The following is a 15842-nucleotide window of genomic DNA, read 5'->3' on the forward strand; positions in this document are numbered from 1 at the left end:
ATACACGAGTTAAACTAGTTCTTTAGACATGGGATTTATGATCCTGCCCCCATTGCTCCCTTGTGGAAAATGCTTTCTAATTTGCTTTTGATCAGTGGTAAGCAGGCACCAGATGCCTGCCTAGTTTATCATTGTTCTATGAGAAAACACAGAACACCTGCTTGTTAATAATAATCACCTGTTCAGAGAGAATAAATACATGAGTCAGAGTCTGCTCGAAGTGCCCATCTCAGAAGGCTATTAGCCCCCGATCCTGTTTTGCACTGTATCTTTGTGTTTCTTAATTCCCTCAGTTTTGCTGGGTTGGGGTATTCACAACTGAGCTGGTCTTGGCACCTGGGAGGTTAAGTGACTTGCCCAATGTCATAATGGATTCAAACTCTATCAGTTGTGCTCCTAACTATCAGGTTGGGTCTGTCACCATGCAAATATTCCATAAATGTTACTTTTTAAACTTTTGGATTTTCTGTCTCCTTGACTAGAATGTAGGCTCTATGAAGGCAGGAATTTGTGCCAGTTTTGTTCAGTTTCATAGTCCCAGCACCTAGAATAATGTCTGGCACATGTTAAATATTCAATAAATATCAGTTATATGACTGAATGAATGAGCAACTGAATATACAGTTTCAGGGTTTATGAAACTAATCATATCTACCTAAGGAGACATTAAGTTCATGAAGTATTTAGCTCAAAGTGAAGTGCTAAATTGCAGGTTACTGTGTGCAGAGACTGACTACCATATGAGCAATTTGTTGCTGCTGCTTATGATAAATTGGTGTAGGAAAGAATTGGTTGGATTCTGACTATAATGTGCAATTTGAGAAGAGGAAACTTTCTGTGGGCAGGAGAAGCTTCATTCATCTTTTGATATTTGGTAATGAATCCCTCCTTTCTCTTCACAGCAAGCTTCTTGAAAGAATAGTCCATGCTGGCTCCATATTCTTGCTTCTCACTCTTTCTTCAGTGCTTTGCAATAAGGCTTCCATATCCATCCTTCAATGGAAATTGCAACAACAAAGGCCAGTGGTATTTCTAACCATCGATGGCAGTGTCACTCTGAATTTCTCATTTTAATTAACTTGCCTGTGGTATTTGACCAGATCATTGTTTCTTCAATCTTGAAACTCATCTGATTTTTTTATAACTCATTGACAATTTATTTATTTGAGTTTTTGTGAGTTCTTTCTACGTGTAGATATTCTTCTCATTTTACTAGTTCACTGTAGGTAATTTCTCCCAATATTTTAATTAACATTATATGCTTTTGCCATTCATACTCAAGGTGTTCAAAATTTCCTTTATTTATTTTTGCTTCAAAATAATCTCTGCTCATGTACTCTAAGTTTTGGGCACTGGCTCATCCTCCAAGCTAGATATATAGTGGTTACTTTAGAGTCTTCTCTTTCCTCTCTCATATAGCTATATAGGGTCAATAATTAGGTCCTGTTGATTTACTGTCTCAACTATACTTGATTTAGTACATACCTCTTTGTTCTTTAGTAGAGGCTTTTAGAATCTTTTCTCTGGACCCTTGCAGTAGCTTCCTACCTTGCTTCTCTTCTACCACTAAAACCTATGCAGTTCAACTTCCTTGTCACTACCAGCTTTAGTTTTCTAACCTTAAGTTAGAGCACATTATTCCATTACTTAAAGAAATTATCAAATCCTCATGTTCTTTAGGTTAAAGGGTTTTTGATAAATGGCTTGTTCATGACCTGGGCCCCCACATACCTCTACAGGCTTAACATTGAGTCTGATATTTAATTGTATGAAACCACGAACAATTTCTTAAATAGAGTATACACTTTTCATATCTCTGCATCTTAAATCTATGTTTATAAATCTATTCACATTTTCGGTCCCAAATGAATCAGATCAAACATAGGGTTCTTAATTTCTCCAGACAGTTGTTTTGAGTCTTTCCTTTAAGCTTTTTGTATCTTGTACCTACCTTTTCTACAAGAGTGATCATTTTCATCAGTTTGTCAGTTTTACTATAGGTATGTAGACAATAAAGACCATGTACACATACATGGCATGGAATACTATATTAAATGAATAAATATTAAAGGCTATGTATATATTTTATTGGTAAAATTATAGAGGATATCTGTATTGGAAAGTATGAGGAAATAGTCTTTAAGACACAGTGTAAGGGCTGCTTTCAGAAATCCTTGAAATCACATAATTTTTTTGAACAGTAAGTATTCATTTTAGGTGGACATGATGATATTTTGAAGATAAAATAGCAGTGAAGTGCATAATGAAATTGAGAGAGTCTGAAATTTGATGTCCCAGTAGAAACATATTAAAATAATAAAACTGTAGTTTGGTGAAAGATACGAAAAATCAAAATGCTATAAAAATTGAAGAATGAAAGGATGGAAACTTTCATCAAGGTTGAAAGAGAGGAAACAGGTAAATATTACTGTGAAATTTTAGTTTGAGATACTAGAGAATTAGTGGCATTAGTAAGATGCCAAAGATTTTGGTTATGGAAAATCATTCTGGAAAAGAGAAAGAAAATATGGACAATCATAGGAGGAGGCTAAGAAAACTGCAAAAAAAAGAGTGAGGAGGAGGGAGTGTGAGAAAAGGGTGTTTGAGTGGCAGGGAGAGTGCCAAAGGGAATGGGATAAATGCAGGGCCGTGAGCTCAGGTGTGATGTAGGACGCAGAGCGGAAATTACAAGACTAGATTTCTAGCTTAGTACCTTACCGTAACTGTCCAGAGGGCCTTTACACTCATTTAATCTCTCTGATGCGGACTCTGATGCTATTTTTTCTCATCTATACTGTGAGACTTGGCTTTTATGGAGCTTACATATCTGTTATTAAGTCAGTTTTGAATTTGTTGGGTTGGAGGAAGACATAGGAAAGCCATGCGTGGCTTTAGTCTGCAGCATCAGAGAATGGAGGGTTTGCTCAGGTATGAGTCAGAGCTGGAGATGGAGAGTTGAGAGACATGGTAGAGATTGTGATGTAGTCTCTGAAATTCATTTCCATTTCCTCCTTGGTATATCTGGACCTCATACTTCAGTCTCCCTTCCAGTTAAGTGTAATCATATCACTGAGTAATGGACAGTATAATGTAGGATCAAAGTGAGGGGAGCAACTTTCAGGCAGGGTCCTAGAAGGAAAAATAAAAACCAAGAGACGCCAAAACGTTTGCATAATTTTTATGCACACTCTCTCTTTCTCTTTTTATTATATATTAACCAGAACACAGAAGATCTAGTGAAGGATCCTGGGGTTCTCTTGGATTGAATGGGGCAACTGCAGAAGAGCTAGCTGCCCCAGGAGGCAACTGATAAAGAACATCTGGAGAGGATCACCACATGAGTGATCCAAAAACTTAGCAATTGGCCTTTCATGAATAACATCGATATCATACATAGAGAAGGTATAGTTGAAGATAGTGATTTAAATCACTGAAAAACTCAAAAGATGAATAGAGAACTCAGGGCAGAGTCCTGAGACACACAATTAAGGAATGCAAAGGATGGAATGTAAATCAATGAGAGAAAAGCAGCAAAAGAGTTTAAGATGGTTCATTATCACTGAAATCAAGGCAGAAAGGAATCTCAAGAAAGGAATAGGTCAAGATGAGTCAGAAAGTGCCATTTAGAATTACCAGGAAGAGGTTAGTGATAAATTAACTGAGCATAATTGGTAGAATTTTCTTTAAAACAGGAGTAGCCTGATGATGAAAATTTTTTGAAGATGAAAACTAAGAGCCAATATGAACAGGTGAATTGAAGAAGCTAGGGAGAGGCCCATGGGATTAAATTACAGAAAGTGAGAATGAGTAAGTTTTATAGTATAGGTAAATGGAGTAAGTTAAGAGAGGAAGAGAAAAACTGTCTTTGAAGGGAAAGATGAGACAGGAGAGAACACTTCTGACACAAAAACATGTTTTAACTTTTATTACTTCAAGATAATAAAGAAACAATGTTCTGGCTGAACTTGGGAATGCAAAAAGTATTCACAGAGGTTATTATGAATTGGAACTATGCCATGGAAAGATGATGAGAGAGTTCTAAAATCTTGGTGTGACTTCAGGCACTTTCTTTTTTTTCTTTTTTTCTTTTCTTTTCTTTTTTTCTTTCTTTTTTTTTTTTTTTTTGAGATGGAGTTTCACTCTTGTTACCCAGGCTGGAGTGCAATGGCGCGATCTCGGCTCACTGCGACCTCCACCTCCTGGGTTCAGGCAATTCTCCTGCCTCAGCCTCCTGAGTAGCTGGGATTACAGGCATACGCCACCAGGCCCAGCTAATTTTTTGTATTTTTAATAGAGACGGGGTTTCACCATGTTGACCAGGATGGTCTCTATCTTCTGACCTCATGATCCACCCGCCTCGGCCTCCCAAAGTACTGGGATTACAGGCGTGAGCCACCGCACCCAGCCGACTTCTGGCACTTTCTAATACAAATGGAAGTGTGGAATCAAGGAAGAAGAAAAATCTGCATGTGCCATAGTATATTTGGGGGCCATTTAAAATACATCCATCTCTTCTAATTCTAATTAGACAACTGATTCTGTTTGGGTAGCTATGCTGGTATGGAGAATTGTGGACAAATAACAAAAAAGACATTTTTCTCTTTTATGAAGTGAGATGTCTAACCAATGACAGTAACAAGAAAAGCAATTCTTAAGTCCTCTTACTCAAGCACAATAAATTAGTAAGATATTATTGATCATGTTCATGACTTTTTCTTCTATTTTTGTTTTGGGAAGACATCTTGAATAGGCTGCTAGTAAGATTAGGAAAATAAAGTACTTGGTAAGGAATGGTAGAATCAGTCACATTTGGCTTCTTTGATACTTAGTTCATCACATGCAAATTCACTACTCAACAAAGTCCACTGATGTCATTAAAAATTCTGTAATTCTACAAATACAGTACTTCTCATTGTTTCAAGTATGTTGAAAATATAACTACAAAAAAAAATGAAAAGAAAACTACATAAGACAAAAATAGGTCAGCAAGTGACCATTCTCTGATGTTAGAGGAGAGAAGTAAAGTATTGAGTATTTTCTAGATTCATTAGCATGAGCATTGGTAAAGTCCCCTCTTCTTGCATTCCCCAAGACAAAGACTAAAGAATACTTCATCTAAATCTTTTTTATAAATTAAAAACATTAATAACATTTTTGTAGAGACAGGATCTCACTATGTTGCCGAGGCTGGTCTTAACCTCCTGACCACAAACTATCCTCCCACATAGCCCGCCCAAATTGCTGAAGTTATGGGCGTGAGTCACCGTGGCTGGCCTCTTTTACATCTTAAAATACTTGGGAACAACCTAAATGCTAATCCTGATTCTGCATCTGTTATAATTCAGTTTCTCTTGTTTGTACTGAATGACATTCACAAAAATGCTATACAGAGGAAGGACATAAGTTCTCTGTTTATAGACAAGGAGAAATGTGATAAATGCTGTCACATTTGTTTTCTAAGTGACTCCTGCAGTGGCTTGAATGATTATACCATGTGTGCAAGCTTAGAACTAATAGTATTGGTATTCATAATATAGAAGAGTGTCTACTTAAAGCCTAGTAGGATTTCCAGTAAAATTTTCATGGCGTAAGGACTGTCTCAGAAATAGACTCTTCTTTTGCTATAAACTAACTATGTCAACTCTGAGACTCCTTCTCTGGGTCTATATAGAGGTCATAATGCCTTGGCGCAAATTGAAATCCTAGTTGTAACCAGTTAACATAACTGTTGCAATTCATTTAAGAAAAATATTGCTTAACCTAAGAAAAGGGGCATTTTGCTAGGAAATTCTGTAACAATTAGCAGTTGTAACCTTGGGATTTATTAAATAAAAATCTCACATGATTTGTCTCAGTAATAAAACGTGTGTCAAGTCAGGGACAACTGTGAAGAGGATGACTTGAGCCTTGATCACCTTGTTTTAGTCTTTCTGTGATTTTGAGAAAATGAAATAAATCTTGGTAGGAATAGATCAAAAGGTGAGAGAGAGGAGGTAGCATCATTCTCGTTCCTGATTAGTCTATGAGGGCAATTAAGCAAGAACTATAAGTCAGAATTTTTTTTCTGTATATTTTTTTGGAGAATGATACGGCATATAGTCACAATTCTTCTGAATGCTATTTTACATGTCAAGATGCCTAAGGTCTCTTACTAATTGGAATACCTTTTCATGGATTCATGTTGGGATGACACCTCTCACTGAGGGGACCATGTGGAGTATGAGACAAGCAGTGAGATACTTTTTACACTTCTACAGTTTCTATGTGCATTTTAAGTTTTGCATAGGTCATTTAACTCACTCATCTATTACTAAGCATTGTCCAGATCTTCCCCTGGTTTTGATTGTGCTTCATATTTGAAATTGTAGATAAATCATGAAGTGGTGGTGACCTACCTTGAGCATGTCTTTTGGCCTAGTGACCAGAGACCCACTTGGGCAAAATATAGGAATTTATTTTGTTCTACTGTAATTTACCAAATCTAACCATAGAAGGGGAATGCCTCTGTTTCAAAAGGTGTTTAGACCTGATCTGAGTGGTTTTATTTCAATATTATAAAGTGGAAAAACACTGGACTGGATTTAGGAGATCTGGATTCAAATCTCAGCTCCATTATGTAAGAGCTAGGCAAGTCACTATCTTAGTCCTTTCCTGTTGCTATTAAAAAAAAAACAAACAAACAACAAAAAACGTAGACATTTATAAAAACCGAAATTTATTGCTCACAATTCTGAAAGCCAGGATGTCCAAGATTAGGGGACTGGCATATTTGGTGTCTGGTGAGGGTCTTTGTTTCCAATATGGCACCCTATTGCTATGTCCTCACATAGTGGCAGGGCAAAAGGAAAGAACTCACTTCCTGAGGTCCTTTCATAAAGGCACTAAGCACCTCTATGATCATGGAGTCCCCAAGGCCCAATCACCTTTTAAACACCTCACCTCTTCATATGGTACACTGGGGATTAAGTTTCAACTTGAATTTTGGAGGAACACAAACATTCAAACCAGAGCAGTCACTTAATCTTTCCATCTCAGTTTTCTCACCTGTAATGTAAGTAATTAATGGGAGTTATTCCTTACAATTGTTAGGAAGATTCAAGAAGGAAATTTATATAAATTAATTTAGCACCATCTTCTCATCTGGAAGATGTTCAGTCTGAATCCTGAGGAGAAGTGAGGAAGCCATTTTCTAAAGAATACAGAAAGATCTGGCTTTGCTGAGACTGAGGCAGAGTTGGTGTGCCAGCGGGGGACCAGCTGAGACAGCTGAAGGATGGGTGGTCTCTGGGAAATGGGTGAGAAATGCTGAGGCCAAAGTGGAAGCCACAGGCAGATTCTGGAGTCTGATCAGACAGGGTAGATTCAATGGGAACAACCTCAAGCCAGGCAGTAAGGCATAGTTGGAAGACACCACGGTTTGGACTAGGAGCCTGAACGCAGCTCATCATTGCATCTGCTGGGTAGATCTGTAAAGATGCAAAGTTGTCACTCACGATTGAGGATGGGCTTTCTAACCTTTGTCTTAGTTATGAACACCTTTCCTGGTGTGAGGAGGTTTAAGGCTAGTGGATTTAGGCTGTGCAGAGAGAGAGAGAAATGGGGTCCTGCCAGCACTGATCATAATAAGGGCATAAACTCTGAGTGGTTTTCCCAGTTCATGCAGGTTGTTTGGCTCTCCTCATTTCTGCAGGATCTTTTGTAGCAGAGTTTTGAATTAGAGGAGGCTAATTCTGAATCATAAGAAAATGACCCATGGGTCCTCACTGGAACTTGTTATTATCCCTACTATTAAGTGATATTGGCTACATCCCAAGAAGCAGTTTGCCAAAAAAGACAAATATATATCGGCTTTGGTGTCAGATAAAACTTATTTCAAGTCCAGAATCTACCATATATCAGCTGTAACCTTAGTGAATTCATTTGGATTTTAACAGTAAAATGGGGAGATTAATTCTATCCTGATTATTGGGATTGAGTAAACCTCATTATTAAAATTGTGAAATTTCTGACACTTGGTGCACATCCGTAAGTATTAAAACGATTACAAATTGGAAAGTGGAACAAACATATGAAAAAAATGACTGCTAGTTTAAGTATTTTCTTTCTTTTTTGGAATTCTGCAGATTAGGCCTGGGTAGAATGTGGACATTCCAAGAGAAGGATCATGCTTTCCCCGTTGTTCAGTGTTTATTACTTCATGATGCTTCATATGTTATCTTAATTACATTTCCATTTGCTATTGATCGCTTCATTTACCAGGTACAAATGTATTTACAGAGCTAAATTTTATTTGTCAATACCAACATTGTCTCAATATATCTTTCAATGCAATCAATGTTGCTTATTAATGAAAAGATGGATGGGTAATAATGATAACACGAAGGTTTACTGATGCATTTGCTTTCCTCTTTTCCTTTCTTCCTCTAGAAGAAGAAACTTCTAAAGGAAGAAAGGAAAAGAGGAAAGTAAATGCATCAGTAAAACTTCAAAAATTTCATCAGCATGAAATAGGTAAGGATCCTACATGGCACAGTGTTATTTTTGTGGATAAATGGTACATATCAAGAAATCTGTTGACTTATCGTCTAGTGACAGCCATTCAACTACCTTTCTTCCTACTGTGGAGACTCACTGGCTGAGTCATCGAAGTTGATTAATAGTTAAATAAGAAGAATCTACCAGGACATAGGAAATAGGCACTCTCATACACACTGCAGCTGAGGATGAAATTGATTGATTTTTTTTTTTTTTTTTTTTATGAAGGGGGTTTTGGCATGAATACCTACAATCTTAAGTTAAGGTTGTTCTTTGACCTAACAATTGCACATTTATGAAATAATTCTAGAGACATAATCAGATAAATTCACAAATATGTATGTACAAGGATATTTACTGCAGCATTGTTTATAACAATAAAAAATTAGAAACTGCCTAAATGGTCAATGAAACAGGCCTGGTAGTGATCTGTTATATAACAGAATAATATGGGCAAATTTTCAAATACTGTAAAAACTCCATAATGATATAAAAAATTTCCATGCATATCCATAATGTCAAGTGAATAAAAGCAAAACAGAAAGCTGTATGTTTAGGTAATATTTTATATTTGTCATAAAATATTTGTGTTTATATGCTTACAAAAAACCAAAGGAATATGTAACAAAATGCACAATAATTGTGTTAGTGGGTTGGTGCTATCATAGGTGAACTTATTTTCTTCTTAAACTTATCTGCTATAAATATAACTTAGTTTTATGATCACTCAAACATAATTATAACTAAGAAAGCATGCCTTTGTGTCCTCAGAGCAGAAGTTTTTATCTCTTTTCTTCACTGCTCTGCACCCAACAAATAGAAGAAATGTCTGGTCATATTAGAGGCCCAATAAATCTCTGTTTAATGAATAAATATTCATTGTGTTCTATATTCTCAAGCATTAACAGAGATTGAGCACCTTCTCAGGACAGTTGTGCTTAAATAAATGGGAGCCTAAATGACTCAACTTCCCAAAGGAACCTTCATGTACTGAACAACACCAGAGGTTTAAGGCAGTAAATTAATGCTTTAAGATACCCCCAGTTTAATTTACATTATTTGTAGGGTTTAAGGTAGGAGCCAGGTGTCAAAATAGATAACAAATGGCTGTGCCTAAAAAATTACTCATCCATTTGTTTATCCATTTACTCAACAGACTTCGATTGCATGTTAATTTCTTATTGTGTATTGTGAAAAGTGTTGGGAATATGACAGCAAACAGGTAAGATCTGAAGTTTACATATTTTGTAGTTTTGGCTGCCCAACATCTCCCTTTTTGTGTTTGGAGAATTTATCCTCTTACGAGACCTGTATCTTCCAAGGTAGATATCAGAAACTTAATCTTTTTTTACAAACCATTTTTTACAACCAGGGCCCAAGAATTTGATTTAGGTTTCTCTCATCAGACATTCTCAAGCAAGATTTTGATTAGGAAACGTGATAGGAAGAAGGAGGCACAGTGTAGAATCATTTCCTGTTGAGAATGACAGGGAGAGAGCCTGTATGACACGGGTCCCAACAGTGGCACCATGGGGTCCACACAGGCAGGAAAAACTGAGGTGCCTGTTCCCAGCAGCAGTGGAAAACTGTCTTGTTAGTAATCTTCCAATGTAATTTGGGTATTGTCCTGGTTGGACAGCCTGCAATAATTCTTTGATCTTCCTAAAGATCCTGTGAAATGCCTAATTATGTCTCACAGTGTGTTTCCCCTTTTACCAGTGATAGAACACCCAATAAGACATTTGCTATGATCTTACTTTCCACCTCACCACAGCTGCCTATGCCCATAGTGACACAAACAATGTGCCATCACCAAAACCCTATTTCAGGTGTCCCATTCTTTGATTGCCACATTTTCCTCCAGGTCACTCCTTCAATTTCTCCTATTCCAATAACCCCTAGAATGACTGGTCCCGCTCATTTCACTGTCCGTGGCTCCCCCTCGTGCGCTCACTTTCTTCCTTCATTGGTTCACTTGGTGGTCCATTACAATAAGTCATCACTTGCGTTCACTCTCAGCTACCCTGCCATTCTTTTTCAGTATCAAACTCACCTGAGAAAACCTCATTCTGGTTAAATCCAACTATCCTCCTCCTTCATCCTGGCATCTAGCAGTTGAATGAGACTGATAAAAAATACACTAACATGCTGACTATCTCACTTTATATCTCACTATGTAAATCTCACCTTAGTCCTGTCCAGCTGGCCTAATATGGCCCTGTTCCATCAGCTATCCCTTGCACACTGAAATGATTTCTTACCACATCCCTCTCTTTCCCTATCCCCATCTATAAGATGTTGTACCACCACAGATCCTGCCTCAGTTGCATCTGCACCCAAGTACTCCATATCTCTATCTTTTGCAGTTGAACTGTCCATGAACCGTATTGCCAGCCCATTATTTTACAACATGTATCCCACCTTCAATCACCTATTAAAGGACATGACATTGGTTTCCCTCAATCCTATGTCATTACCATTTCCCTGTTAACTGGTTCATTCCCACTAGTGTAAAATATGCTGTGATGTATTCTAGTAATATTCTTTGAGTTTACTGTCCTCCTCAGTAAATTAACCACTTCTCTTCTCTCTTCTATGGCATACACCCTTAAAAAGTTGACAGTGTTCATCATTTTCACCTTCCTGCACCTGCATTCACCTTAGGACAAGCTGCCACCATCAGTTTTCACCTGAGGAATCCCTCTATGGTCTCCTTCCTCCTCGCTGACATACCTAGAGGCTCTTCCAAGCAGCTAGAGTGAGTTTTTAAAAGTAGAAATAAGGTCAAGTCACTCTTTGCTTAAAATTTCCCATGCTTTCATTATACTCAAATAAAAGTAAAAAGCCCTTGCCAGAGCTTACAAGGGCTTAGCTTGGCACCAGGCTGCTTTTCTGACCTCATCTCCTACTTCTCTCACCCTCCTCTGACTCCTGCTGTTCTTCCTTTTCTTTTCTTCAGACATTACAATATGCTTCCAACTTGAAGCTTATGATTTGTGGTTCCTTCTTCCTTGAATACTCTCTGGGAGCAGTCACATGTCTCCCTCACTCAATTAAGGGTTTTGCTCAAATGGTCCCTCTACAATAGCTGCTCATTACCCCCATCACTCTGCTTACCCCAGTTTCTTTTTCTTCACAGAACTTATTACCTCTGCCATATATTAAGTGCTTATTCATTTATTATTTCTCTACTCCCATTAGAATATTATCTCCATGAGCGTGAGAATGTTGTGTTTGTCACAGTTACATCCCCAGTGATTTAGAGACATTGAATAGGTATTTGTAGAAAGAGTGCCTGGAGTTGTATGAGAGCAGAGGAGGGAACATCGCACTCTTCTCAAGAGGTTCTTTTCAGAGGACGTGGCTCTGGAACAAGCATTGAAAGATGGGAAATATGTCAGGCAAGAAGTGAAGGCAAGAGGAGAGAACATTGTGGGAGGGGAAATGATATCTTCAAAGGCAGAGAGAAATGGAAATATTAATCTTAGAGAGCAAAGTACTTCCATTACAACTAGAGCCTGGGAGTAGATGTGGAGGTGGGGTTTTCAGAGACAAACCTGGAATGGTAGACACTGTAAATGTGTTAGACTCTGTTCTCCAAAGTTTAGCAGCGTAATGTTATGAATATTGGACCATTCCAAAGATTTTTTTCTGTATTTTTCATATGCTTACATTTTTTGAGTATTGGAAAGAAAATTAAGCCACTCGATATTGCTGCAGATGAAATGATGCAGTACTAAAAATCCAATTGCCTAATTTATGTCATCCTCTCTGAAAAAGCATCTAATACTTCTAGTATTTTCCAGCCTTCACCAAGTGGTGTAGCTTTATATATAAACTATGTGCATGAGCTAGGTTTATATGAAGTGACAAATCCGAGATCAAGTCACTTTTTATTTGAATAAACAATGTTGACTTGTGTCAATCTCATTCAAGAATATAAACAGAGAGGATTATTTTCATCATATGCAGTTTTTTTTTAAATCTTTAAAGGGTCTGATCAAAGCTAAGGATGATCTATCCAGAAAAATATGCATAAGGACACATAAGCAATTTTGAATATAATTTAGAAGGTATTAGATGCCAGCCCAAGGTTGTTCATACTTTCCTCATGTCCATTGGTTGGGCTAGGATCCCCTGTTCTGACACATTGCATGTGTGTGTGTGTGTTACACATATGGTGCCTACCAAGTTAAAAGAGTCTGAAATGGTTTAACTAAACTTGCTGTGCACACCTCAGAGATTTTCCTTGGGAGTCAAGATTATTATATGTGACTGTTCATTATAAAGGATAAAATACAATCCCAAAGTTGTTACTTTTCAAAATTAAACACTCATGAATTGCTAGCATGTGATTAAAAAAATACAAATGATGTAATCATTTATTCAGTGTGTTTCTAAATGATTTATAAGAACACTGGATTCTCTAAAGATCTAGAAAGTTTTGGAAAATAGTCTCTCAGTGAAAAAACAAGATAGGCATATAAATAGTATTTTAGATTAACTGAATTTAAAACATACGCCAAATTGGAATACAAGCATGCATTATTTAATGATGGAGATACATGCTGAGAATTTGTTTTAGGTGATTTTGTTGTGTGAACATGATAGAATGTATTTACACAAATCCAAATGGTATAGCCTAGTATATAACTAAGCTATATAGTATAGTCTATTTCTTTTCAGCTACAACTTGTACAGCATGTTACTGCACTGAATGACATAGGGAATTGTAACACAATGGTATTTGTGTATCTAAACATATCTAATTAAAAATACAGTAAAAATACAGTATTATATTTTCAGGGACCACAGTCATACACATGATCTGTCATTGATGGAAGTGTTATGTGATGCATGATTGTATTTCCCAAATTATTGACCACACAGTTAAACTGTGTCTTAATTTCGTCTCAAAGGTTTACCAATAAACCAAACATAATGGAGATTTTCATTGGTTACATGTTTGGCTGCAAACATTAAAAAACACAACTCAGTCTGGGCATGCTGGCTCATGCCTGTAATCCCAGCACTTTGGGAGGCCAAGGTGGGGAGATCACAACATCAGGAGTTTAAGACCATCCTGGCCAACATGGTGAAAGCTTGTCTCTACTAAAAAATAAAAAAAAATCAGCTGGACATGGTGGCATGTGCCTGTAGTCCCAGCTACTTGGGAGGCTGAGGCAGGAGAATCACTTGAACCTGGGAGGCAGAGGTTGCAGTAAGCCGAGATCATGTCACTGTACTCCAGCCTGGTGACAAAGCAAGACTTCATCTAAGAAAACAAAACAAACAAACAAAACAAAAACAAAAACAAAAAACCCCACACAACTCAAAAGGCTTAACTCTAGAAAAAGTTTATCATTTCTTATAGAGTTCCTATATAGGATGACTCAAGTGCCACCAGAGATTACAGTTCTTTCCATCTTTCCACTATCACGATTTTGGATCACGCTAGTCTTGATCCTCAGGCTAGCTTCCCTTAGGTTGCAGTCTGACTACCATAGTTCCATAGTCACCTCCAGACATGTCAGTATTCAGAGAAATAAAATGACAATCCCTTCATGTGCTGCTTTTTCTAAGTTGCTCTCTGTAGACTCATGAGACTGCTTCTTAGATCTATGATTGGAATGGGTCACAATTCCATCTGTAAACCAATTATTGAAAAGCAGTATAATTTAACCTGATAGAGTTAAACTATTCAGAATTTATTCCTGAACTTAAAACAAAGTTATATTCTATAAGGTGTAGCTATATGAAGAAAATTGGGGCTTCCTTAGTGAGCAAGAAAGGAAAAATTACAGGCAGGTGACCATTAATCTCTCTTACAATAATTAAACAGAAACATGAAGAAAAAATTTTGTTAGAAAAACAAGATCATTTAGAATGTATATTTATAACTTTAGTTTCAGTGGGTGATAGACAGATGAAAAATGTCAGGAGATTATTAGCTTCTTAGAAATTGATCAATATGGTTTTTGTATACGAACAGAAACAATCATAGTTTTATCAGAAATATCTGTTAATATTTGAGAAGATAGTGTTGCAGTTACCATCTATAAATTATTTATCCTCTGTGAGACTGATTTCCTCATTTGCAAAATGCAGATAAAGCAACTTGCCCTGCCTACCTCATAGACTTTCCTTCGGAGCCAAAATTATATATGTGACTGTTCATTATAAAGCATAAAATACAATCCAAAAGCTGTTACTTTACAAGAAGGAGGAAGATCTACAATGAAACTCATGAGTCAAGCAAGAGTTTTTCCAAATTATCTTTACATATTTTTCCAAAAGTTAAATCCATGTGATATTTTTGTTTATAGTCTATTTTTCTCAGATTTCGAAACACTTGACATAAATGGTCATTAAGTTGCTGTCAGTGAAGTAGTTTACAAGTGCTATCTATTCCTTGCTTAGAAAAAAAAAAAAACCATTTAGAGATCTTGACTTGCATAGGAACAAACAATGTAAAGGTAATGGAACTAGAAATAGAATCATGTTTTTAAATATCTGGCTCAGGTTTTCTTTCCAGAATTTGACCACTTTGACATTAAAAATACATTCTAACTTTTTGTGTTAGTTTCTTTTGTCATCTACAACAGTGGCTTTAAAACTTTTTAACTGTAAAAGAGAAATTTAACTTTATATTATGAACCACTGCGCATACACACACACACACACACACACACACACACACACACTCACACACACATACTCTCTCTCTCTCTCTCTCTCTCTCTCTCTCTCACACACACACACACACACACACACACACACAGAGGCCACCTCTCTACACAAATACATATAAAATCGATATGAAAGCATAGGAGAATAATACATGCTGCTTTATGTGCAATTAGCCGTGATATTTAACACTATTACAACTTACTAAATAAATTTTATAACTCACCAATAGGTTATAAAATTAACGTGACCCATATCTTATAAAACACTAGTCTACAAAACAGTGACACAGTGGTAATCTAGAGACTTTGGGCTCTGTCCGTCCAGCAAAAGTCCGACAGATGTGATGTATTATGCCTGAGCAGTGTGTTTATTTACTGGCTTTTGTTTTTATAAACCCAACTTTCACCTCAGAACTACTGAAAATATCTAAGGCAAGACTTGAGTGTACATATTTTGGAATATTCTTATAGTCGAGAACACGACCGCTTACATTTTCCTGAGCAATTTCATCCAATCTCATGGTCTCACCACCATCAATATCCTACTGGACTGGATGTCCATGTATCGTCATGCTCAAGATGTGCCAAATTGAACTTAAGATTTTCAGTCTCATCCAG

The sequence above is a fragment of the Saimiri boliviensis genome, chromosome 11 (genome assembly GCF_048565385.1).
Source record: "Saimiri boliviensis isolate mSaiBol1 chromosome 11, mSaiBol1.pri, whole genome shotgun sequence".
Classification (NCBI taxonomy): domain Eukaryota; kingdom Metazoa; phylum Chordata; class Mammalia; order Primates; family Cebidae; genus Saimiri; species Saimiri boliviensis.